This window comes from Choloepus didactylus, chromosome 20 (genome assembly GCF_015220235.1).
Source record: "Choloepus didactylus isolate mChoDid1 chromosome 20, mChoDid1.pri, whole genome shotgun sequence".
Lineage (NCBI taxonomy): Eukaryota > Metazoa > Chordata > Mammalia > Pilosa > Megalonychidae > Choloepus > Choloepus didactylus.
The window spans coordinates 55463254-55489652 of NC_051326.1; the positions used below are offsets into that span (position 1 = coordinate 55463254).

The 26399-nt window shown below is 37.9% G+C and overlaps 1 protein-coding gene across 1 annotated transcript in view; it reads left to right on the forward strand.

Annotated features, from left to right (window-relative positions):
• Nucleotides 1–26399, forward strand: part of RNF144A (ring finger protein 144A) — a 138135-nt gene that overhangs the window by 10125 nt on the left and 101611 nt on the right. The window contains exon 2 of the mRNA XM_037813070.1: nucleotides 24718–24904. The gene's annotated coding sequence lies outside the window, so the exon portion shown is untranslated. The remainder of the gene's footprint in view (nucleotides 1–24717; nucleotides 24905–26399) is intronic.

A 26399-nucleotide genomic window follows, 5' to 3' on the forward strand; every position in this document is an offset into this window, starting at 1 on the left:
GGCATGTTCTCCATGACCGGCCGTGATTCCTGGTATTATTTGACACACTCACCCCCACGTCATCAGCTTTTTCCTGCATCCCAGCCTCACTTCAGGCTCTCCTGACATGGCACAGTGCCTTCTTTGACTGCCCAAAACTGGCTCATCCAGCAAATACCCTTTTCCTGCTGCTTCCAGGAGCTCTGCGTGACTCCTCAGGCTGCAACAATTTTCCTGAGTTCCTCTGGCACTTTATGGATGACATGAAATTAAGTCGGGGCCCTTTTATTCATTGGACACTGCAGGAATGGAATGAGGGCGTTTGAGCTTCAGAATTGATATTAATATGTATGTCAACTTATGTCAACTTTTATAACTGCCATTTAGTCAGCTAAAACTCAACTCATAGAGAAATTATGTGTATATATATATATATATATAATATATTTATAATCTGAAATGCAGGTGCTTTTTAATGTTTGGTATGATATAGAATGGGGGCTGTGAAAGTAAAAAATTCCTGAATTAAGTACTGCACTCATAATTTCTTTTGTCCTCTTTCTTACTGGCCTTGATGTTAGGATCAGACACAGAGTTTGAGGTTCATTTGTAAACGCTTTATAGAGTGAATGCTCTGCAAGTTGTTTCTGAAGGAAAGGGGATTGTGTCTTACTCATTTTTGAATTCCCAGCACAGGACTTGGTACAGTAAACTTCACTGTGCTAAACCTTTAACTGAATTCAATATAGTTTTAAAAATAAATAAGACAAAAAAACCTGCTTGAAGGTTTATATTTTCCTTCTTTCTGTAGCACCACAATATAGTGGATTTTAAAACCACTCATGTCTACAAATTGACCCCAAATGGCAAAAGCCCTTAGCTGACCTGCTAGTAAAAATAATGATCTGGAGCTAGGAAGGTAGTTTGTATGACTTTAAATTTTATTTGACTTCTATATACATTATCCACACCATGCTGTTTATCTAGCAATCTGTCTAGTTATAATTTAGCTACCATTATGTGATAATGCATACCTTGGTAAACTTTAAATTATTATTTTAAAATTTTCTAGGAGAAGTTAGCTAAGAGGAAAATTCTTTAACATGATGAAGTGTTGAATTGCTGCCAGAACAGGAAGCATACAAATATAAATCATGTTGACTCAGCAAGAGCAGTAAATTTCTAGGCCTAAACTGGGGGAAGGGATGGCTTAAGGATAAATGAATTATTTTTATTTGCGGCGCATGATTATTTTAGACAGTTGCACTTTGGAGAATGTAGCTCAAGGAAATGATACCAAATGTGGAGAAAAATAAATGCTTTGTGCACAAGTGGTTCTTTGAGTGTTTTTGTGTTTTTTAAATAATAGCCCCAAATGGAAAACATCTAAATATGGTTAAGTAAATGTCATGCTCTAATTGGATAAGATTTCTTGAGATTGTAGACATGGGAAAACATTTATCGTATTAAGTAAAAAAAATTATGAGACAAAATTGTATGTACGGTATGATTTACAAACATGGAAAATATACTGAGGAAAAGGAATGATAATTTTGAGGGATTGTAACACTTTCTATTTTTTATTTTTAAAATTGTGGTTATATTCCCTTTTTAATGAAATAAATGATTTTAGTTTTAAGAAAAACTTTAATTGTACATTCTGTTCCCCATGAAACACACATTTTATTGCACACACAACAAATATATATTTCATATACAACAAATAAAAACCTGTATCTCAAGTAGCTGTTCTGGCTGCAGTGGTCTTAAAGAGAAATGAGTATAAACAAGGAGAAAAACCTTCCTAGTAGTTATTAATAAGCAAAACAAAACAATATAAACATCAACAGTTTTCCTGAGGGATTACCCTTTCAGGCTTTGCTTTGTATCATGCCCTGGTGATCTGGGCAGCGGCAGTTTAAATAGACATGACTTTGTGGGCCCCCAAAAATCCATAATTATCTTCTAGAGTAGCAGTTATGGTCAGTAACTGAACTGAGGCCAGACTGGGGTGACGGACTTAAAATCCTGCTCAAGACTTCAGATCCAATTTGGGGTTGTGGCAGAGACCTTTAACTTCTCTGTAAAGTTATTATAGAATGCAAATACTACTTGGGTTACCGCTTTTTGGGGCCCTTATGAGGATAAAATAAATCATTAATACGATTGATTTTTTTTTTTTTTAAATACCGAAAGTCTCTCCAAAAGGCATATCCCCAAATAGGGATTTGGAATTCTACAGGTAAGGAGGCAGCCAGCTGTGATGTTAAGAAGTGGGGAGGGCCATAGAACTGGGAGGAGCAAACACTGCCTAAAGCCTTCAAATTCAGTCTTTAAAACACTTCAGTGGCAAAATAAAACACTGCCCTGTGGTCCATAAAAATGGAAACTGTTAGACCCATCATAGCTGTTATGATTTTCTTTAGTTTTTCAGGCAGAAATAGAACAGCCTAAATAAAACAATGTCATATTTCCTCCCTTCCATATTTGTCTGTTCCCATGTTTATTTTGTTTTAAATTTACAGTGAAAAATGCCAGCAACTCATAGCATTGTGGTGGTTAGATGCAGCAGACATTTCCCTATAGGCTGAGAGAAGTCATAAATCCTTTTGCTATTGAAAGATCACAATCCCTCATGTTTTATGTACCTGTATTAGCTTTCACAATTTTAGCATGACTATAAATTTATCAGTTTTACTGATCTTTTACAGAACCAGCTTTTCATTTCGTTTATTTTCTCTATTGTTTTTACAGTTTTCAAGTTGATGGATTTTTGCTCCAGTTTTTATTATTTCTTTTCTTCTGCTTGCTTTAGGTTTAAGATGCTCTGCTTTCCCTAGTTTCTGAAGGAGAAAGCTTACATTACTGATTTTAGGTCTTTCCTCTTTTCTAATACATGCATTCAGTGCTGTCAGTTTCCCTCTAAGCATTGCTTTTGTTGCATTCCACAGATTTTGATAAGTTGTATTTTTATTTTCACTTAGTTCCAAAGGTTTTTAAAAGTCTCTTGAGACTTTTTCTTTAACTCACGTGTGTTTAGAATGGTGGTATTTAATCTCCAATTATTTGGGAATTTTCAGCTATTTTTTTTGTTATTTTCTAGTTTAATTCCATTGTGATCTGAGAATATACTTTGTATAATTTCTTTACTATTATTATTATTATTTAGTTTCCTGAGGTGTGTTTTATGGCCCCAAATGTGGTCAATCTTGATTAATGTTCCTTATGAGCTTGAGAGGAATATGTATTATGCTTTGGTTGGATGGAAGTTCTATAAGGTCAATTAGATTCAGTTGATTGATAAAGCTGTTCAGACCAACTATATTCTTTCTGATTTTCTCCTGCTGGATCTATCAATTACTGAAAGAGGAGTGGTGAATAATAGTGGATTGGTCTATTAATCCTTGTGGATCTAAGATTTTGCTTGATATATTTTGTTGCTCTATAGATGCCCATTTAGGATTGTTATGTCTTGTTGGAGAATTGATCACTTTGTCATTATATAATGCCCATCTTTATCCCTAATAATTTTCCTTATTCTCAAGTCTGCTTTGTCTGAAATTATATATCTCCTCTAGCTTTCTTTTGATAAGTGTCAGAATGGTATATCTTTCTCCATCCCTTTACTTTGAACCTATCTGTTGCCTTTTATATTTATATTTTTGTATTTAAAGTAGGTTCCTGGTAGACAACCTATAAATGAATCTTACTTTTTTATCTGCTCTGAAACTCTCTGTTTTTTGACTGGTTTATTTAGACCATTTGCATTTAGGGTGAGTTGGATCAATAGCTGCCATACTTGTAACTTTTTATTCATTGCATTTTTCATTCATTGCATTTGTTTTTTCTTTTTTCTCTCTCCTTTTCTGCCTTCTTTGGTTTTAATTGAGTATTTTACATGATTCCATTTTATCACCTTCATTAGCTTAATTAGTGTTATTTCCTTAAAATTTTTTTTTAGTGATTGCCCTAGAGTTTGCAGTATACCAATCTAAATCTACCGTAAGTAACACTACACCACTTTATGGGTAATACAGTTTCCTTAAAACAGAGTATCCCCAATTCCTCTCGACCGTTATTACATTACTGCATTTATTTCACTTATCTACATGCTAAACTCACACAATAACTTGTTAGTGTTATAACTTTAAACAGTTATCTTTTAGATCAATTAAGAATAAGAAAAATAAACTTTTATTTTACCTTAATTTATTCCTTAACTCTTCCTTTCTTTATGTAATGTAAATACAAGTTTTTTACCTATATGATTTTCCTTCTCCCTGAAGAACTTCTTTTAACATTTCTTTTGAGGCAGGTCTGCTGGTGAGGAATTCCTTCAGTTTTGCTTGTTATGAGAAAATTTTTATTTCTCCATAATTTGCTAGAAATGTAATTCTAGGTTGGTGTTTTTATTTATTTTTTTTATCTCAACACTTTACATATTTCATTTCACTCTCTTCTTTCTTGCACGGTTTCTGATAAGAAGTCCACTGTAATTTTTATCCTTATTCCCTTATAGATAAGATTTCCCTCCTCACTACACCTTCTTGTCTTCAATTTTCTTTAGTTTGAATATGATATGCCTAGATGTACAATTTTTTGTTACATGTATTGTGCTTGGTGTTCTGTCGTTAATTTTGGAAAATTCTCAGTCATTAATTCTTGAAAGATATTTCTGCTCTGTTCTGTTTCCCTTCCCTAATATGATATTCTGGTTAGGCATATATTACCCAATTTGAAATTGCCCCATAGATCTTGGATTTCCTGTTCTGATTTTTCCATTCTTTTTTCTGTTTGCATTTCATTTTGGGAAATTTGTTTCAATATAGCTTCATACTCACTGAATATTTTCAATCCATTGATGAGACCATCAAAGGAATCCCTTATTTCTGTTGGGGTGTTTTTTATTTCTAGCATTTTCTTTTCACCCTTTCTTAGCGTTTCCATCTCTCTGCTTACATTTTCCTTCTGTTCTTGCATGCTGTCCATTTTATTCCTTAATCCCCTTAGCATATTAATCACAGTTATTTTAAATTCCACAGCTGATGATGATAAAATCTGTGCTATATCTGAGTCTAGTTTTGACACCTGCTCCATCTCTCCCGGTTGTGCTTTCCTTACCTTCTAGCATGCCTTGTATTTTTGTTGTTATTGTTGTTGATAGCTGGGCCTTTACTGTGGGGTTTTATGTTAATCTGGCTAGGAATTAGCCTGTGTTTGATGTTTGCCATTGCTACAGATGCCAGAGGCTTCAAATTCCTTTAGTGTTTTTGTTTTTGTCTTCCCAGTTATCTTTGGGCTTCTGTTAAGAACTCCTTGTCAGGTGGTATCTGTGTCTTGCAGCTCTTTCACCTGTAATCCACTATTATACTGGAGCTCTGTTAGTTTGGTACAAGGTGTAGGTAAGTAAAGCGTTCTGTAATCTTATAATAAATCCCAGACTTTTAGTGGGCATACCCCCCTGGGCTGTGTTTATTAGTGTTTATTAGTATCTGTCCCTCCTGTGCCCCCACACCTTTAGGTGAGAAAGGAAGGCTAGAGGGTACAGTTGTGTAAATGCCGTTCTCTCATATCCCATAAGGCTCTGGAAAAAATCTTTTTCCCTGCAGTGTAAGCTTCTTTATGTAGAATGCCCTAGGCATATTTCAAAATGGTAGCCCTTCCCTTTTCTCTGCTAGAGCATCAGGGAAATTTTGTTCGGTTTTCTACGTGAAAATTTGGTGGGGTTCCTGGAGGTAACACTCGTGAAATTATGAGGCCTCCCCTAATGCTGTAAATGTTAGTAGTTTCTCACTCATGCTGGGCTACACTGAGCCTCCAGCCATTCATCAGAATTACCATTTAAGTGTTCCTGCCGGTTGATGGCCCTAGCAGCTTCTTCTCTAGGTAAACTGAGCTCAGCTGTGACTCTGGGTTTGTAGTCTCTCTCTCCACATTTCAGAGTGGTGATTTGCTCTGTGACTTCAGATCTTTGATGGGTCCAAGAAGTAGTTGATTTTCCATTTGTCTGGCTTTTTCTTCTTGTAAGGATGGGAGACACGACTTCCACATCCTTTACTTGTGGAAGCTGAAACTGGACGTCTTCACCATCACAGCTATATAACTGCATATGCTGATCTGCCTCTTTTTTTTTGTTGTAGTTAGGTTGCAAGCTGCTTGAAACTACTGAATGTAGTCACGGAGAGGATACTGCTTGAGTCAGGAATCTCAGAATTTACAGTGTGATGCTGGACAATTTTACGATCCTGAGCCTCGACTTTCTAGCCTTTAAGTTAACCTTCCAGAACCCCATGTTCCCTTCTAGCTTTGAATCTAACATTCTGTTTCTTCTAAATTACTCATGACACTTTGTAAGAGATTCTGCATAGTTTGAGTGTTCAGAATTTTCAGTTGACAGATAAATTTTTACACTATTGAGCAGAAAGTAATTATCTGGATATCCTTTGTGCTGATAGTTTCACCATTGTATCATCTTTTGGGACTTGATATAATTGACTTGCAGATTTTAGGCATTCAGATATTTTTTAAAAACTGCAATGCTGCAGTGAATAACTTTGATGGAATTTTTCCCGGAAAGTAAGTATATCATTTAAAACTTAGTTGTTTAAAGTGCAGTACATTAAAAATTCAAAAATCTTGTAGTATCATAACAGCAAAAAAACTTCTCCAATGCCAAGAAGTTATTTCTCCAGCCCCAGAAACTCAGTCTTCAGAACTGGAGGCATTTACTACTACCAGTTTCTTACAAATCCTCTCCCCGCCTGTTGCCCACCCCTTTTAAATGCAAAGTACGGTATGTTGCTATTTTCCACTTAATTTGAAGGTATTTCCTCACCAGCACCTATGTCTATGTTATTCTTTTTCAAAATAACATAGTCAAAGGAATTGCTGTCTAAGTTCTTTAAAGTTGGTATGTGTTTTATCTTAGCATTATAAATAAACTTTTTTTCTCTGTGGTGATGATTTTGTCTTTACTATAACAAAGATTCTTATTTTGCGCCTAATTCAGTATCCAGTTGAGTGAATCAATTGGTTCTTTGTAAGGAGATTTAAACCCAAGATCCAGCTTCGCCTTCCTAAGTGATTTTTTAGAATTGGGAATGGTAGAATTAACTAAATGCCTTTTATCACAAGATAAATTTGTTTTTAAACCAAGTAATTAATTGATAACCAGTGAGCAGATGAGTGTTTTCTGTAGATATAGTTTGAAAGCTATGGTCATTGCTGGAGCGATGTCCATCTGCAAACACCCCTTCCCCCCAACTCCAGAGCAGACAAATGTGAAATAATCACTGCAGGGCAACTCTGAGAGGAAGACTGAGGGGCCCTGTGCTTTCCAGCGTGCAAGACAATTAGTATACAATGCACGGGAACAGAGATGTGCTTTATTGAAGCTAGACAAGACCTCTATTCACATTAAATTCAAAAAATCACACATGTGAAAACCTCCCATTTGGTTGGCTGCATAAGCTTAAATACACAGAGCTATAAGGCTTTTTCAGATATTAACTTGCAAATTCACCAGCAGCTGAAAAGCAATCGCAGATGTAGAAATGGTAAAATCTGGGGAAAGGTAGAGAGATTGCCTTTAGGTGTCTTCTGTGTACATGCATGTGCACGTAGGAGCTTCTCTCTTCCTGAGCACTAGTTTGCAGTCATAACTAGTTGGCACAGTGTCTAAAATGCCTCCTCCTGGATTGGAGGCAAAGGACAAGAACTGGAAGAAAGAGACTCCACTAACTCTAAATCCCTGTGTAGGTTTTCAGAGCAGCCTCCACTCTCAGAATTTGCTTCTGAGAGTCTGGGATGCCATGGAATGGAGCCTTCTTGTGGAATTTTAATTCAGAATTTGCAAGACGTCATACTTAGGATTTGTGTTCCTTTTGGAGGCAAGAGAAGAATAATTATTTTCTTTCACTGTGTAGTATCACTTGCAAAGTGTACTACATCAAAAATTTTTATCCTTTAAAATTTAAAATGATAAATGCAGAGAGCAAAAAAAGAATGCAGAGACAGGGAGAAAATATAGAATAAAATTTTCATTAGCCTAATGTGTCTCAATAGTATTTTTTTCTTTCTAGAAAAATTGTGCATGTGAATGTATAACTTACAGTTGGGTTCACAAAATGAGATCATATTATCTAAATTGTTTTGTTCTATGCCTTTTTATTTACTTAGATATGTTAGGTATTTTTCTATAACAATTCATGCAGGTCCACCTCTTTCTTCATGTATATGACTATATCATATAATTTATTAACTTGTACCCTATGATGGACATTTCTGGTTTTTGCTCTTATGGAGATTGCCATCAAAAGCATTTTTTATACATGTGTGAAATTATTTTACCAGCATATCTATATTCAGCAGTGGCATATGTGTGTCAAAAGTGAGTATGTGTTATATTTTGATCTATTTCAAGATCATTTTCTAAAATAGCATCCACTATGATACTACTGAAAAACAAATGTAAATTCCTCTTTCACCAGACTCAACCATATTGACTATTAAAATTTTTAATTGTTTCTGGTCTAAAAGGTGAAAGTTCATGTATTGTTTCTTCCTTTCTTTGATTATGTGTGTGATTCAGCATCTTTTCAGCATCAACCGTTAGCGTTTCTCTTTCTGCTCACATTGTTTGCCTATTTTTCTATAAGGGTGTTTACTATTGATTTTTTCCTGTGGGTTAGGGATATTAATTCTTTATTATTTGTGGTAAAAGTGCTTTTTTCCAATTTTTCATTTATTTTTTACATGGTTTATATTTTTTTCTTAAAGAAATACAATTTTTATATAGTTAGATCTTTTTCTTTATCACTTCTTTATTTTTGAGTTCTCCTTCAAAAGGTTTTCCTCCCTGGCTTATAGATAATTTAGACATTTTTTTTTTCTAGTAATGTTGTAGTTTTACTTTTAGCTGTTGTTCGGAAATCAACTTAATTATTTTCTCATGCGTATAGCCAATTGTTTCAACACAATTTATTGAATGATTCATTTTTTTTCCAATTGTTTTAAGGTTCTGTGCTGGTTTGAAACTGTTATGGACCATGGAGAGCCATGATCTTTTGACCCAATCTTGTTGGGTGGAAGATTTTGATTGAGTGTTTCCATGGAGATGTGATTCACCCAACTGTGGGTGATAACCAGTTGAATTATTTCCATGAAGGTGTGGCCCCATCCATTCAGGGTGGGTATTGTTTAGTTCACTGGACTACTTAAGAGAGCTCAGGGGCCGAGATAGATGCTGACACTTAGAGACACTGGAGATGCAGACAGAAGGATGTTTGGAGATGCTAAGCTAGAAGACGAAGCCCACAGTTTGCCCCAGAGAAGCTAAGAGAGGACCCCCTGATGCTTAGAGAGAAATGCCCTGGGAGAAAGAAGCAAGGACACACAGAAGCTCAGGTACGAGCAAACACAGAAGCCCAGAGACATTTTGGAGAAAGCCATTTTGAAATACAACCCGGGAGCAAAGGACCAGCAGATGCCAGCCACGTGCCTTCCCAGCTGACAGAGGTGTTCCAGACAGCATCAGTCATTTCACAGTGAAGGTGTCCTCTTGTTGATGCCATAGTTTGGATACTTTTACGGCCTTTGAACTGTAAATTTGTACTTGAATAAATCCCCTTTATAAAAGCCAGTCAATTTTTGGTATTTTGCATAGCGGCAGCTGTGGCAAAACTGGAACAGATTTCTGGAACAGATGCTATGTAGAAGGATCTTCAGATATCTCCATAGAATATGCTGTAGAAGAGAGAGTAAGAGCAGGAACTTTCCAGTTAGACTTACTGGGTTGTTTCCTACCCAATATCTAATCTGGGCAAGTATGTTAATCTGTTTCCTCATCTGTAAAATGTAGCTCTCAAAGACTAGCTATATTTTTGTTAACATTCCACTTACCATTGGGCCAAGATCAGTGACTGTCACATAGCAATTTGTCTTAGTTTCCTTGGTTGCTCAAGCAGATACCATGCAATGGATTTGCTTAGACAATGGAAATTTAATGGCCCACGGTTTTGAGGCCAGGGGAAATCCAAATCAAGGCCTCCTCAGGGAAATGCTTTCTTCCCAAGACTTGTGATCTGAGGCTGACTGCTGGTGATCCTTGGTCCTGGGCTCCTCTGTCACATAGTAGTATATTGTGGCCTCTCCTGGCCTCTCTCTTCTCTTCTGGGTTCCATTGACTTTCAGCTTCTTGCTTCCCATGGCTTTCTTTCTGTCCATCTGAATTTCATTCTGCTTATAAAGGACTCCAGTAATAGAATTAAGACCCATCCTACTGGGTTGAGCCACACCTTATCTGAAGTAACCTTGTCAAAAGATCCTACTTACAATAAATTCACACCTACAGTAATGGATTAAGTTTAAGAACATGTTTTTTGGGGGTACCTAGCTCCAAACCACAACACCATTACTCAAAAAACATTTGTGGAGGTGAGGTAGATATTCTTGGTTCTCATTGCTACTTCTAGACGATTGTTTTTTCTTCCCCTCTAAAAATCCTCCATTCTCTTGAAACATATTCCATCAGACTTTATCATCCACTATTCCTACTGGTTTTAGTCTTATAAAGACCTCCCAAACCCTTCTCCACATTCATTGAATTCTCTGCCTTCCTTTCTGTCACTATTCTAGTCATTTCTATATAGAAGATCATTCCAAAACTGTGGTCATTCAATGTCTTCTTGACCAGGGGTAAGACAGGTCAAGACAGGTCTTCCAGTAACCCTATCTTTCATCGTATATCAACCATCCATTCCTGAAATAATACTCACTTATTCTGAAATCTGAGTATCTATCATCCCTCTCTGAATCACCATCCTCTACCATTGTAACTAGCCTTCCCTTGTACCTTGTCTTTAAAAATACTTCAACTCTACTGGGACCTCCAACCCTACTTCCTTTTCAGTGTTCGTTGCCACCTTTATGTCTTCCTCTTCTTTCTGGAATGAAGTCTCTTTTACCTTTTCCATAATCACTTGGCAAAGATCTAGCTATGGATAAATTCAGTTTTCTACTACTCTTCACCTGCACCTGAACAGCTCAATGTCGTTGGAGAAAAGCACTACCCCTTGCTGACTGGTCTCATCTTGTTTATGACCACAGCCTCAAGTGAGCCTGCAAGGACGGTCTAGAAGTTCTGCAATGTTCACTTGGCTTCTGAGACACCACGCTCTCAGAGTTTATTCCTACCTAACTGGTGCTCATTGTGTTCCTTTGCTGAGTCTTTATGTCTAAATATTGGAGGGTCCGACAGCCCAGTCCTCAGACCTCTTTTTTTTCCTTTCCCTTTGACACCCATGCCCAGGTGAGCTCATTTAGTCTCATGACTGTGCACAGCATGACTCCCCAGTTTTTATCACCAGATAACCACCCGTGAACCCCACACTTTTCATCTGCATAGATCCAGTTACATTTATACTTGGGTGACTGAGGGGCACCCCAGTGATAGCCCCATTCATACAATTGATCAAGACAAAAACCTAGAAGCGTCTTTGACTGAGACTGCCTTCCTTCATTTCTCTCTCTCTCTTTACAACAGATACTTTTGGAGCTTACCTTCAGATTATATCTTGAGTTCTAACGTCTTCTCACTGCTTCTGGCGTATTCTGTTAAGCCGAGCCACCATCACTCTCTGTTGGGCATGGTCTTTCTTCACATAGTTTCCTGTCCTGCTTCATCATTGCATTCAGGCCTCACTTAAAATATCACCCTGGCACACTACTCTATGAAAATAGCACACCTTCCTTTACCTTCTTTTATTTTTTATAGATCTTGTCACTGATGATATGTGTTATATTTATGCATACGTGCATATACATATACATATATTACAAAGTTATAAAGGCTTTCATTGGTTGTCTCTCACTCTAATTTTTTTTCTCATAAGCCTCATTATTTTAGTGATTACAGGTGTTCTTAGTCTCAGCTTCCTTAGTTTGGTGATCTAATTTAACAAGGAGTATATCTTATACATAACTCACTAAGAGGATCCATGTATACTGATATCCCTACAACTGAATTGGTGAAAGAAATAAATAAGTAGCATAATTTCTTTCATGCACATTGTGCGGGTTTGAATCTGTTATGTACCCGAGAAAAGACTATGTTCTTTTAATCCAGTCTTGTGGGGGCAGACCTGTTGTAGGTGGGAACTTTTGGTTAGGTTGTTTCTGTGGAGATGTGACCCGCCCATTCAAGGTGGTCTTAATCCCCTTGCTGGAGTCCTTTGTGAGAGGATAAAAGAGAGATGAAACTCAGAGAGCTCAGAGAAGCTAAGAGATGAAATCCAGAGTTTGCGCCAGAGAAGCTAAGAGAGGGAAACATCCAGAGACATTTGGAGACAGCCATTGAAACCAGAACCAGGATAGAAGGACCAACAGACATCACCATGTGCCTTTCCATGTGACAGGGGAACCCCAGATGCCAACAGCCTTTCCTCTGAGAAAGTGTCTTCCTCTTGATGCCTTAATTTAGAATTTTCATGGCCTTAGAACTGTAAATTTGTAACCTAATAAAACCCCATTGAAGAAGCCAATCCATTTCTGGTATGTTGCATTCCAGTAGCTTTAGCAAACCGAAACAAATATTTTTGCACCAGTGTGCTGGTTTGGATGTATTATATCCCCCCCAAAACCATATTCTTTAATGCAATCTTATGAGGGCAGTTATTAATCTTTTTGATTAGGGTGTGACCTCTTGATTGAATGCTTCCATGCATATTTGACCCTGCCGATTCAGGGTAGGTCTTGATTAGTTTACTGGAGTCCTTTAAAGGGAGCTCACACAGAGAGCAGAGTGATGAAAAATGCCCCAGGACATGCTAAGCCAAGACCCAGATGCTTGCTGAGGCTTGGAGATGCTTGGAGATGCAGACTGAAGGATGTTTGGGGATGCTAAGTGAAGAAAGAAGCCCAGAGACATTTTATAGAAAGCCATTTTGAAACACAGCCTGGGAGCAAATGACCAGCAGATGCCAGCCATGTGCCTTCCCGGCTGACAGAGGTGTTCTGGATGCCATCAGCCATTCTGCAGTGAAGGTATCATCTTGTTGGTACCTTAGTTTGGACATTTAGAACTGTAAATTTGTAGCCAAATAAACCTCCTTTATAAAAGTCTATCCATTTCTGGTATTTTGCATAACGGCATTAGCAAACCAGAACAACTAGCTTGGCTTACTGAGGTTATTCCAAAGGATTGCATGTTTGGTTCTTGATTTAACATAGAATCTGTGTACCTATAAAGGAGTGAATTAATTAAATAATATTAACAGGAAATTGTGATTACCAGAAGAGCATACTGTTTTGGAAAGTGAGGACTAATCCTCTACTTTAGTACATCGGATTTGCATCGTGACAGTAGTGTTTTTTTTAACACTCCAAGGATAATGTGTAGGTACAAAGGCTTCTACGTAGTCTGAACTGTTTGAGAACAGGACTGTGTCTTATTCATCTTTGTGTTCACTCCTACCCAGGATCTCAGCAGATAGTAGGAGTGCAGTCAAGACAGGATGAATGGATGAATATTTACTACAGGTGCTTCTGCTAAAACAAGATGCATGCATTCCTGGTGCTCTGCAAAATCATTAAAAATAGCAGGGTGTGTTTTTTGGTGGTGGGGATAAGGACTGACCACTAAAACTCTACGCCACTTTGTAACCATAGCAATATTAAAAGTAATAATTGATACCCTGGTAGGCATACAACATGGCTGGAGGCTGCCACACGTACATTAAAAAAGAAAATTTACAAATTACCTATTGAAATGCTGCAGCATTTTGATTTGAACCCATTTTATGGTGCTCAAGCAATGCAGATGAAGGTGGGTCCCTGTGACAAAGGGGCTAATGCAAACGTGGGGACAGGGACACTGTGGCCGGCCACGAGCCTGAGAGCCACACAGGCATACAGAGCACCTCCCTGGGGAGAGAGCTCTGGGTGCAGGCTCCCTTGTATAGATTTTTTTTTAAATATATAGTTCAGCTAGAAAAATCTCCTGTTGCCAGTGCACCTGCTGAACAGAGAGTTTTTTCTTTCCTGTTGGAGTTCATAATTCAAAGGCTTTTATTCTATTTACTGACTCTCCTTAACCTGGGAAGAAAGGGCAGAAACATATAATAAAAGAGACTGTATTGTCTTTTGTTTGAAGGGTCAGAGTTCATTGCCAAGTACAGGCAGGGAATAGATTTGCAAACCCCTCGAATGGGAACCTTCATGCTCTCCAGGACCTTGGAGGAGCAGCTTGTTCAGGCAAAGAGAGGCTTGATCTGTGCAGGGGCAGTGCCATGGCTATCAGTGTGATGGGCCTTGGCTTTGAAGGCTTTAGCCTTGACCAGTCTGGATGTGAGTACTGCAAGATGAATAACTCTTTCAGGTTGAGTATGGTAAAAGCTGGCTATTTTAGTAAAACAATAGTGAGGAAGGAATATCTACCAAAGAAATATGCAAGTTTATTCACCAGGATATATCTTATGTCTATATAGATTAAACATTTGCTGCTCTCAGATGTCCTGTTTTGAAGAGACCAGGGTAGTCTAATAGGAGCAGAAGGGGGAATTGGAAAGATGGAATTTATTTTGTTTTGTTTTTTTTTGTTTTCTTACTGACCAGAAATGACTAAAATTAAGCAGAGTTCCGATACTGGTGTTGCATTCCCAAAGAGTAGGATTTGTACTTCAGAAAAGAGAGTTTGGGAAATTCTTATGTTACTTTGTGTGCCTGTTTGGATGTATGATGTCCCCCAAAATGCCATGTCCTTTAATGCAATCTTGTGGGGGCTGACTTAGTGTTGATTAGGTTGGAATCTTTGGATTAGGCTGTTTCCAAAGCCTAATGGAGATGTGACCCACCCAACTGTGGGCAATACCCTTGATTGGATTATTTCCATGGTGGTGTGGCCCCACCCATTCAGCGTGGGTCTTGATTAGTTTACTGGAGCCCTATAAAAGCTCACAAACAGAAGGGCCTCAGAACAGCCGCAGCTAAGAGAGACATTTTGGAGAATGCCATTTTGAAACACACCCTGGGAGCAAAGCAAGCAGATGCCAGCCACGTGCCTTCCCATCTAACAGAGGTTTTCTGGATGCCATCACCATCCTTCAGTGAAGATACCCTGTTGTTGATGCCTCATCTTGGACACTTTATGGCCTTAAGACTGTAACTTTGTAACCAAATAAACCCCCTTTATAAAAGCCAATCCATTTCTGGTGTTTTGCATAACGGCAGCATTAGCAAACCAGAACACCTTATCTTAGTCTCTTTTTTTTTTTTGATTGACATTCTCTCTTCCTTCCTCCCTCCCTTCCTTCCTTCGTTTTCCTTTCTTTCTTTCTTTCTGTTTCTCTTTCAATAATAATTTCATTGAGCTATAATTCAAACAGTATAAAATCATCCTTTCAAAGCGCATTCAGTGGTTTTTAGTATATTTAAACTTGTGCAACCATCACCACTATCTAATTCCATAAAATTTTCAGCCCTCTAAAGAGAAGCCCTGTACCCATCATCATCACTCCTCATACCTTCTACCCCAGTCATGGCAAATACTAATCTACTTTGTGTCTCGATGGACTTTCATGCTCTGCACATTTCGTATAAATGGTTTCATACAATATGTAGCTTTTTGTAACTGGCTTCTTTCACATAGCATAATGATTTCAAGATTCATCCATGTTGTAGCATGCATCAGTACTTCATTACTTTTTATGGCTAAATAATATTCCATTGCATGAATATGCTACATTTTGTTTACTCTATTGGCAGTTGATGGATATTTGGGTTATTTCCACTTTAGTGATATTATGAATAATGCTGCTATGAACATTTATGTACATTGTTTGTGTGTAGACATATGTTTTCAATTCTCTTGGGTATATACCTGTGAGTGTAATTGCTGGGTAATATGGTAACTCTATATTTAACTCTTTAAGAGATTGCCACACAGTTTTCCAAAGCAGTGACACCATTTTACATTCTCACCAGCAATGTATGAAGTTTCCAATTTCTCCACATCCTTGGCAACACTTGTTCGTTTCTGTATTTTTGAGTGTGTGGTGTGAAGTGCGTATGAAGTGGTATCCCATTGTGGTTTTCATTTTCATTTTCATTTTCGTTTTCATTTTCCTAGTTAGTAAAGACTTTGGGCATCTTTTCATTTGTTTATTGGCAATTTGTCTGTCTGCTTTGGAGAAATGTCTAGTCAAGTCCTACACCTATTTTTAATTGAGTTGTCTGTGTTTTGAGTTGTATGAGTTCATTATGTATTCTGCGTTCTAGACTCTTATTGGATACGTGACTTACAATACTTATATTCAGTGGGTTGTCTTTTCACTCTTTTGGTATGTCCTTTGATACACAAAAGTTTTAATTTTGATGAATTTGTTTTATCAATTTTTTCATTACTTTTGCTTTTGGTGTCATATCTAAGAAGCCATTGCCTAATCTGTGCTCAGAGAGATTTACTCCTATGCTTTCTTCTAAGAGTTTTATGGTTTCAACTATTACCATTTGGGTCTGTGACCCATTTTGAGTTATTTTTTGTTCATGATATGAACTGTGGGTCTAAATTCATTCTTTTGCATGTGAAAACCCACTTTTCCCAGCACCATTTGTTGAAAACACTATCCTTTCCCCCTTGAATTGTCTTGGCATCCTTGCTGAACAACAGTTGACCATAATGCAAAGATTTTTTTTTTGGATTCTCAATTCTATTCCATTGATCTATGTATCTATCCTTATGCCAGTATCACTCCCACTATCTTGATTGTTATGTAGCTTAGTAGTAATGTTGACATCAGAAAGTGGGAACCCTCAATGTTGTTTTCCTTTTTCAAGATTGTCTTGGTTCTTTGTGGTCTGTGATGGTTAAGTTGATATATCAACTTGGCTAGGTTATGGTGTACAGTTGTTTGGTCAAGCAAGCACTGGCCTGATTGTCACTATGAGGGTGTATCATGGATTTAAGTAAATAGTGAGTTGAATGTGTCTATGGCTGACTGTATCTATAATCAACAATGGGACTTCCCCTCAGCAATGAGAGAAGTCTCATCTAATCAGTTGGAGGCCTTAAAGGGAAAACTGATGATTTCAGAAGTCAGCCAGAAGAATTTCCATCTCTACTTCAGCCAGCCAGCTTCTCCTGCATAACTCATCAAAACCTTCATAGGAGTTCCCAACTTGTGGCCTGCCCTACAGCATTCATACTTGCCATTCCCCACAGTAGCATGAACCAAATCCTATAATAAATCTCATAATGTTATATATAATATTATACATCTCCTATCAATTGTTTCCCTGGAGAACCTTAACTAATGCAGATTTCGGTATTGGAGTGGTTCTTGAGAAACAAAATATTAAATATTAAGGATGCAATTTCCGATTTGGTTCTGGGGTTTTTGGAATTGGTTCTCTAATCTGATTATATTAAAAGCCACTATTTCTAACAATGAAGATGGTGCTGATATCTGACTTAAACTGGTTATAGAGATATGCAAAATATCAGCACCAGATACTGCTACTTGAGTGCTCGTAAGAGGCAAGGCTCTGGGTGACAGTATATTTGATACCTTAACAGAGTACTCTGGATTTAAAAAGAATAATGGTGTTGGCTGGTTATTCCTAAATATGCTGGACAGAGTTGTTAAAGAAAGGATGAGCCCTAGGCTTCAAATTCCAAGCTCAAGCATTGTATGAAAGACATGGAAGTTTCTGAAAGAAACTCTTATTTCTTGTAGCCACAGACTTGAAATTTATGAAAACCAGACCCAGAGTCTCATTGTGTAAGTGTCTGAATCACACATAAATTGAATTCCCAACATTGCAGGGTGTCTGCTGCTAAAATGAAGGAAGGCATTGATTGGGAAGGAATGGGCTCCTGAAAATTGGAATGGGGACATATGGCCTGATAATGATGCTGGGGACATCAAAACCCTTGATTCTGCTAAGTCTTCTTTGCCAGATAAACCTGTAATAGTCTGCCTTGAGGAATCAGCCAGTCCACCTCCAGTCTGCCATGAGGAATCAGCCTTCCAGCCTCTACCTGAAGAATTTAAACCTGCTGTGCTGATAAACTTGAAACTGCTTCTCCTGAGAAACAGCCATCACATTTTTGCCGGAAGAGATTAATCCTGATTTACGAGACAAAAGGGTAATGGAGTATCTGGAGTAGCTGGCTTTCAAGACACTGCTAATTCTTTTCATGACCCACCCCCACCATCCCTCTTTACTTCCAGACCTATAACCAGACTGAAGTCCCAACAAGCCCTGAAAGATGAGGTACAAAGTGTGATCCATGAAGACGGGTGCTACACCCCAAAAGAAATACATGATTTTTCTTATTTATATAGACAGAAATAGAGGAATATGTGTGAGAATGTATATTAGGGGCAGGTTGAGAGACCCCTCCTATGGTGAGGTTGTTCCATCTCTCCCTTCCTACAACCAAAAAAGAGGCACAATGCCTAGTTGGCCTCTTTGGATTTTGGAGGCAACATATTCCTCATTTGGGTGCGCTACTCCAGCATTTACCTAGCAATCCAGAAAGCTTCCAGTTTTGAGTGGGTACTAGAATAAGAGGGGCTTTGCAATAGATCTGGGCTGCCATGCGAGTGGCTCTGTCACTTGGGCCATATAATTCAGCAGATCCTATGGTGCTGGAAGTTACAGTGGCAAATAAAGCTTCTGTCTGGAGCTTTTGACAGGCTTCTATAAGAGAATTATAGCATAGACACTTAGGATTCTGCAGCAAGCCTGCCATCCTCTGCAGTTAACTATTCTCTTTTTGAGAAACAGCTTTTGACCTGCTAATGGGCATTAGTAGAGACTGAAGAGTTAACCATAGTTCGTCAAGTCACCGTAAAACCTGAGTTGCCTATCATGAGCTGGGTGTTGTCTGACCCAAAAAGCCATAAAGTTGGGCTTGGGCAGCAGCACTCCATCATCAAATGGAAGTGGAATGTATGAGATCAGGCTCAAGCCAGCCCTAAGGCACAAGTAAGTTACATGAGGAAGTGGTCCACAAGCCTATGGCCCCCACTCCTGCCGCATTGCCTTCTCTTTCCCTTCCCACAGCTATGACCTTCTGGGGAGTTTCTATGATCACTTGACTGAGGAAGAGAAAACTCGGCCAGGTTTACAGACGGTTCTGTACAATATACAGGAACCACCTTAAAGTGGACAGCTGTAGCACTGCAGCCCTTTTCTGGGATATCCCTGAAGGACAGTGGTGAAGGGGAATCCTCCCAGGAGGACAGAACTTTGAGCAGTGCACCTAGTTGTTCATTTTACTGAAAGGATAAATGGCAAGACATGCATTTGCATACCGATTCATGGGCTTTGGCCAGTTGTTTGATGGATAGTCAGGGACTTGGAAGGAATGTGATTGTAAAATTGGTGACAGAGAGATCTGGGGGAGAGGTATGTGGATAGACCTTTATGAATGGGTGAAAAACATGAAGATACTTGTGTCCCATGTGAATGCTCACCAGAGGGTGACTTCAGCAGAGGAGGATTTTAATAGTTAATAGGATAAGATGACCTGTTCTGTGGATACCAGTTGGCCTCTTTCTCCAGCCACTCCTGTCATTGCCCAATGGGCTCATGAATAAAGTAGCCATGGTGGTAGAGATGGAGGTTATGCACGGGCTCAGCAACATGGACTTCCACTCACCAAGGCCGACCTGGCCACAGCCACTGCTGAGTGTCCAATCTGCCAGCAGCAGAGACCCACACTCAGTCCCCATTATGGCACCAATCCCCAAGTGACTCATCTGCTACCTGGTGGCAGGTGGATTATATTGGGCCGCTTCCATCATGGAAGGAGCAACGATTTATTCTAACAGGAATAGACACATACTCCAGATGTGGGTTTGCCCTCCTTGCACGCAATGCTTCTGCCAAAATGACCATCCATGGAATTACAGAATGTTTTATCTGCTGTCATGGTATTCCATACAGCATTGCTTATGATCAAGGATCCCATTTCACAGCAGACAAAATGTCAGAATGGGCACATGAGCATGGAATTAACTGGTCTTGCTTACCATATTCCTCATCGTCCTGAAGTGCCTGGACTTATAGAATGTGGAATGGCATTTTGAAGTCTCAATTATGGCAGCAATTGTGTGGCAATACCTTGCAGGGCTGGGGCAGTGTTCTCCAGGAGGCTGTGTATGCCCTAAATCAGCATCTACTCTTTGGTGCTGTTTTTTCCACAGCCAAAAATCTCAACGTTCAAGAATCAAGGGGTGGAAATGCAAGTGGCACCACTCACTGTTACCCCTAGTGATCCACTAGAAAAAAATTTGCTTCCTGTCCCCATGACTTTAAGCTCTGCCAGTTTACAGGTCTTAGTTCTGAAAGGAGGAATGCTTCCATCAGGAGACAAAATAATGATTCCATTGAACTGGAAGTTTAGACTGCCAGCCAGACCCTTTGGGCTAGTCATGCGTCTGAATCAACAGGCAAAGAAGGGAATTTGTAGTGGTTGGGGTGACTGATCCTGATTTGCAAGAGGAAATAGGAGTGCAGCTGCACAATGGAGATAAAGAAGAGTTTGGCAGGAATACAGGAAATCCCTTAAGACATCCCTTTATTTTTATATTTTTATTTATTTTTATTTTTTAATACAGTTTTATTGAGATATATTCACACATCTTACAGTCATCCGCAGTGTACAGTCATTCACAGCACCATCATACATTTGTGTGTTCATCACCAGAATAAATTTTTGAATTTTCCTTACTCTAAAATAAAAACAAAAGCAAAAAATAACACCCCAAACTTTCCATTCCCTCCATCCCACCCTATTCTTTATCTAATTTTTGTCCCCATTTTTCCACTTATCTGTCCATACACTGGATAAAGGGAGTGCGAGCCACTAGGTTTTCACAATCACATAGTCACACTGTGCAAGCTGCATAGTTATACAGTCGTCTTGCAGAATCAAGGTCACTGGGTTGCAGTTCAACAGCTTCAGGTATTTCCCTCTAGCTGTTCCAACACACCGAAAACTAGAAAGTGATATCTGTATAGTGCATAAGGATATCCTCCAGAGTGACCTCTCGACTTCATTTGACATCTCTCAGCCACTGGAACGTTATTTTGTTTGGATACCAGGTTGACAAGGGGTGAGTGGACTGTGATGGTTAAGTTCATGTATCAACTTAGCTAGTTTGTGTTGTCCATTTGCTTGGTCAACCAAACACTGGCTTGATTGTTTTTGTGAAGCTATTTCATGGATTTAAATAATTCATCAGTTGATTGCGTCTGTGGCTGATTACATCTACAATCAACAAAGAAGATTGCCTTCAGCAAGGACAGAAATATCGTCCAATCAGTTGAAGGCCTTAAAGGGAGATCTAATGATTTCAGCAGTCAGAAAGAATTTCTATCTTGTCTTCATCCAGCCAGCTTCTACTGAAGAATTCATTGAAAACTTCATCAGAATTCCTAACTTGTGGCCTGCCCTACAGTATTCAGACTTGCCAATCCCCACAGTCTTGTGAGTCAATTCCTGTATAAATATCATATATATTATATATTATACATATTATAATATGCATATTTTATATATTTTTATATATATATATATATGTAATCTCCTGTCAGTTCTATTTCCCTAGAGAACTCTGAGTAATACAGAATCTCTTGTACTTTCACAGGAATTTTCAGATCAGCTTGCCAATTTCTACAAAAGAAAAAAAGCAGCTGAGATTTTTATAGGAATTGTGCTGAATCTGTAGAAAAATTGGGGGCAGGTGGTGGTATTGCCGTCTTAATATAAAGTCTTGCAATTCATGAATGTGGGATAGCTTTCTGTTTATTTAGATCATCTTTAATTTCTTTTAATGATGTTTGATAGCTTTCCATATACAGGTCTTGAACATTTTTGTCAAAGTTATTCCAGAATGTTGTATTTTTTGATTCAATTATAAATGGAATTGTTTTCTTAATTTTATTTTCATATTGTTTAATGTTATCTTATAGAAATGCATTTAGTTTTTGTATATTGAGCTTTAACCTGTGACTGCTGAAATTGTTTATTAGTTCTAAAAAGTTTTTTTATCGTTGCTGTTTTGTTTTTTTTGGTGTGGAGTCCTTAGGATTTACTATATATAAGACCATGTCTTCTGTGAATAGAGATGATTTTATTTGTTTTTTTGCAATTTGGATACCATTTATTTCTTTTTCTTGTCTAATTGCCCTCACTGGAGCCTCCAGTACAATGTTGAATAGAAGTGGCAAGATTGTACATCTTTGTCTTGTTCCTGATCTTAGAAGGAAAATACCCATTATACTACTAAGAATAATGTTAGTTGTGACTTTTTCCCTGTTGGCTTAATCTGGTTAAGGAATTTTGATTCTGTTCCTAGTTTTTTGAGCATTTTTATCCACATCTATTGAAATCATCATTGTGGTGGTTGCCCTTTTTTCTATTGATATGGTGTATTGCAGCACTTGATTTTCATATGGTAAACCAACCTTGCATTCCTGAGATACTCGCTGATGGTGTATCATCCCTTTTATGTGTTGCTGAATTTGATTTTCTAGTATTTTGTCAAAGATTTTTGCATCTGTCTTCATGAGGGATAATAGTATGCAGTTTCCTGTGATCTATTTGGTTTTTATATCAAAGCAATATAGGCCTCACAGAATTATTGAGAAGTGTTCCCACTTAAATTTTTTGGAAGATTTTGTGAAGGATTGTTGTTAATTCTTTAAACTTTTGTTAGAATTCACCTCTGAAACCATCTGGACCTGGGATTTTCTTTATGGGAGGTTTTTGATTACTAAATCAGTCTTTTTACTTGGGATAATATTTTTCTTGAGTTAGATTCTATAGTTTGTGTCTTTCTTTGCATTTGTCTATTTCATCTGATTTGTTGGTGCACAATTTCATAACGTTCCCTATAATTCTTCTTATATCTGTAAGGTTGGTAGTAATGTCCTTTCTTTAATTCTTGATTTCAATATTTTGAAACTTCTTTCTTGAGTCATTCTAGCTAAAGGTTTGTCATTTTTGATATTCTTTCCGTAGAACCAACTTTCAATTTCATTGATTATTCTCTATTTTTTTTCTGTTCTCTATTGATTTATTTGCATCTAGTCTTCATTATTTTCTTCCTTCTACTTGCTTTGGTTTTAGTTTCCTCTTCTTTTTTGAATTCTTCAAATGAAAGTTTAGTTTATTGATTTGAAATTTTTCTTTTCTTTTTTTTAATATAGCTATAAATTTCCCTCTAAGAACTGCTTTAGCTACCTGTTCTAAAATTTGGCATATTGTGTTTTTGTTTTCATTAATCTCAAAATATTTTCTAATATCCTCTATGATTTCTTCCTTGACCCATTGGTTATTTTAATTTCATTTAATTTCCATATATTTGTTAATTCCAAAATTTCTTTTTGTTAGTTATTTCCAAATTAATTACATTGTAGTAAATACAGACAGTAAAACTATCTCTATTCTTTGTATAATTTCACTCCTTTTAAATTTACTGGGTCTTGTTTTGTGACCTATAATAATGTCTGTTCTGGAGAATTTTCCATGTGTACTTGAGAAGGATGTGTATTTTGTTTTGTTGGGTGAGCATTCTAAAGATGTCTGTTAACTCTAGTTGGTTTACAGTGTTGCTAAAGTATTCTGTTTCCTTGTTGTTCTTCTGCCCACTTGTTCTATCCTTTATTGAAAGTAAGTAATTGAAGTCTTCAATTTCTATTGTTAACTTGCCTATTTTTCTCTAAACTTCTGTCAACTTTAGCTTCCTGTATTTTGGGGCTGTGTTGTTACATGCATGTATGTTTATAATTATTTTATCTTCCTGATTAACTGACTCTTTTATTACTAGAAACTGTCCTTCTTTGTCTCTAACAACAATTTTTGTCCTCAAGTTTTGTTTTTTTTTTCGTGCCTGTTATTAGTATAGTCCCTTTAATTCTCTTTGGTTATGGTTTGTATGGTAAATCTTTTTCCATCTTTTTACTTTTAACCTGTTGCTTTTTAAAATCTAAATAGTGTTTCCTGTAGACTGGAAGAAGCTGGTCATGTTTTTGTTGTTGTTATTTATTTAATCCATTCTAAGGTCTCTGCCTTTTGATAGATATATTTAGTTTAGACCATTTACATTTAATGTAATTACTGATTAGGTAGGATTTATGGCTTTGCTATTTTACTATTTGTTTCCAATATGTCTGTGCCTTTGTGTTTCTTTATTCCACCATTCTTCCTTCTCTTGTGCTAAGTATATTTTCTGGTGTACAATTTTAATTACATTGTTGTTTAAAATGTTTTAAGTTATTATTTTTTTTTTTAGTGGTTGCCCTGGGGATTATAATTAACATTATCTTCCCTTATTCTTAAGTTTTTCTGCAGACCTAAGCTTCTCCCTGCAGGAATTCCCCGGGGGCAAAGCTGAATGGCTGTGGATGGGAAAGGAGGGAACACAATGGGAGATCTAGGCACAGTCTATTATCTGAAAGGTGCCTGTGTTGATGGATTTATCTGTTAACTTCCTGGTGGAATTTGGTTGTTTACAGAGTAAACTTCATTTCTCTTTCCAATGAACTGTGATACTTTCCAAGTATTTAATCTGATAAAATTTCTAATAATTATAGCAATGGCCTTCTCTCGCAGGCTCGGCGTTACGAAAGGCCAATCCTGGGGATGATTCTAAGTAAGTGTGATTGAGTTCGTCATCCTTCTCCTCTTCTCCCTGTTATTTAACCTCCACATCCTCTCGTTTCCAGGTACCTAGCACCCAGATGTGTCTCACACACTCCCAGTATTCCTAGCTCCGGAGGGACTCCTTGTGCCCGGAGAACATTTCCCACTTCTTCCAGTGGCAGCCAGTGATGAGGGAAGAGCCGGCTGAATGCACGTAAGCCACCAGTGTTTGCTGGAAGATTGTTCTTCTCCACTCAGGACCTTTCAGAGGTAACTTTGAGTTTGGAAAATGAGGGCTTGAAAACCCTCACTTATCACCTCTTGGTGGAATCTCAGGCCATTGTTGGGAAAGATTCTAGGCCTGAGTAATTTTTCTGTACCTTTTAAACCATACTGTGTGGGCAGTTACCTAGTAAGCTTCCCCTGAATCAACTTTAAGGATGGCCCTGAACACATGACGTTATACTATTATAGTAGTTTATACTTTATGAAGATTTCCATTTGATTCCTCATTTATTGCTTATAACAACCATATCCTAATCTCATTTTCTAGTTGGGAAACAGGTTTAGAGGGGCAAAGTGATATATCTAGGGCCTTGTTGATTGACTCATTAATTCATTCAGAATATATGGATTAAGTTCCAGCTTTGTGCCAGGCACTTTTCTAAGTACTCAGAACACACAGTGAACAAAACAGACAAAATCACTGCTCTCATGGAGATTACATTTTACTGAGGGTACGAGTAGAAAATGGAGGCAGAAGCAAGCACAGAGACAGATAATATATAATAGATGGTATAAGGAAGTAAATTTTATGTTATGTTAGAGGAGTAAATGTTGTGGAGAAAAGAAAAAAGTAGAGTAAGACAGATGGGAACAGGTTGCAATTTTAAATAGAGTAGCCAGTGAGGTCTTATAAAAAAGGTGACATTTGAACATAGACTTTAAGGAATAGACTTCAAGGTGACATTGAATGTAGACTTTAAGACTTTGAGCGAGCAACCTCCTTGATATATGGGGCAAAAGCATAGAGGTCAGAAGGATCAGTGAGTGTAAAGGCCCTGAGGCCAAAGCATGCTCAGCTATTTGAGGAACACCAAGGGGGCAAAGGTAGCTAGAAAGAAACCAGAAAAAGAGCAGTGAGTAAGGGGGGCAGGCGGTGTCACCAGGTAGCAGGAACCCAGACCACATCTGACTCCTTAAGCTACTGGGAGAACTCTGGCTTTTACGTTGGGAAGTCAGTGCAGCATTTTAAGCAGATGATGGACATGAACTGCATTTAATTTAATAGGCTCATTCTGGCCTCTGTGTTGAGAATACACTGTAGGAAGTTGAGGATGAAGGTATAATGTGTGGGAGACCATTTCAGAGACCTTTAGAGTAATCCAGACAACAGACAATCGTGGCTTGCTACACTGGTAGCAGTGGAATTCGTGAAAGAAGTCAGATTCTGGATCTATTTTGAAGGTTGAGCTCACAGGATATCGTAACAGTGGGGTAATGGTAAAAGGAAAAATGTTTAATGATGTTCAAGGGTTTTAGCTAAGTAACTAGATATCATTGTCACCAGCAGAAATGGGGAAGGCTGTAGGTAGAGAAGGTTTGGGGTGTAGGGGGATTAGATGTTTGAAAGAACAGACAATCCAAGTGGAGGTGCTGAATGGATAGTTACATCCAACATTGCTCATTTAAGAGGGTGATAGCATTGAGCTCTTGGCAAATTGTTATTATTTAAAGAAATAACATTAAATGAGATTCCAAGTGA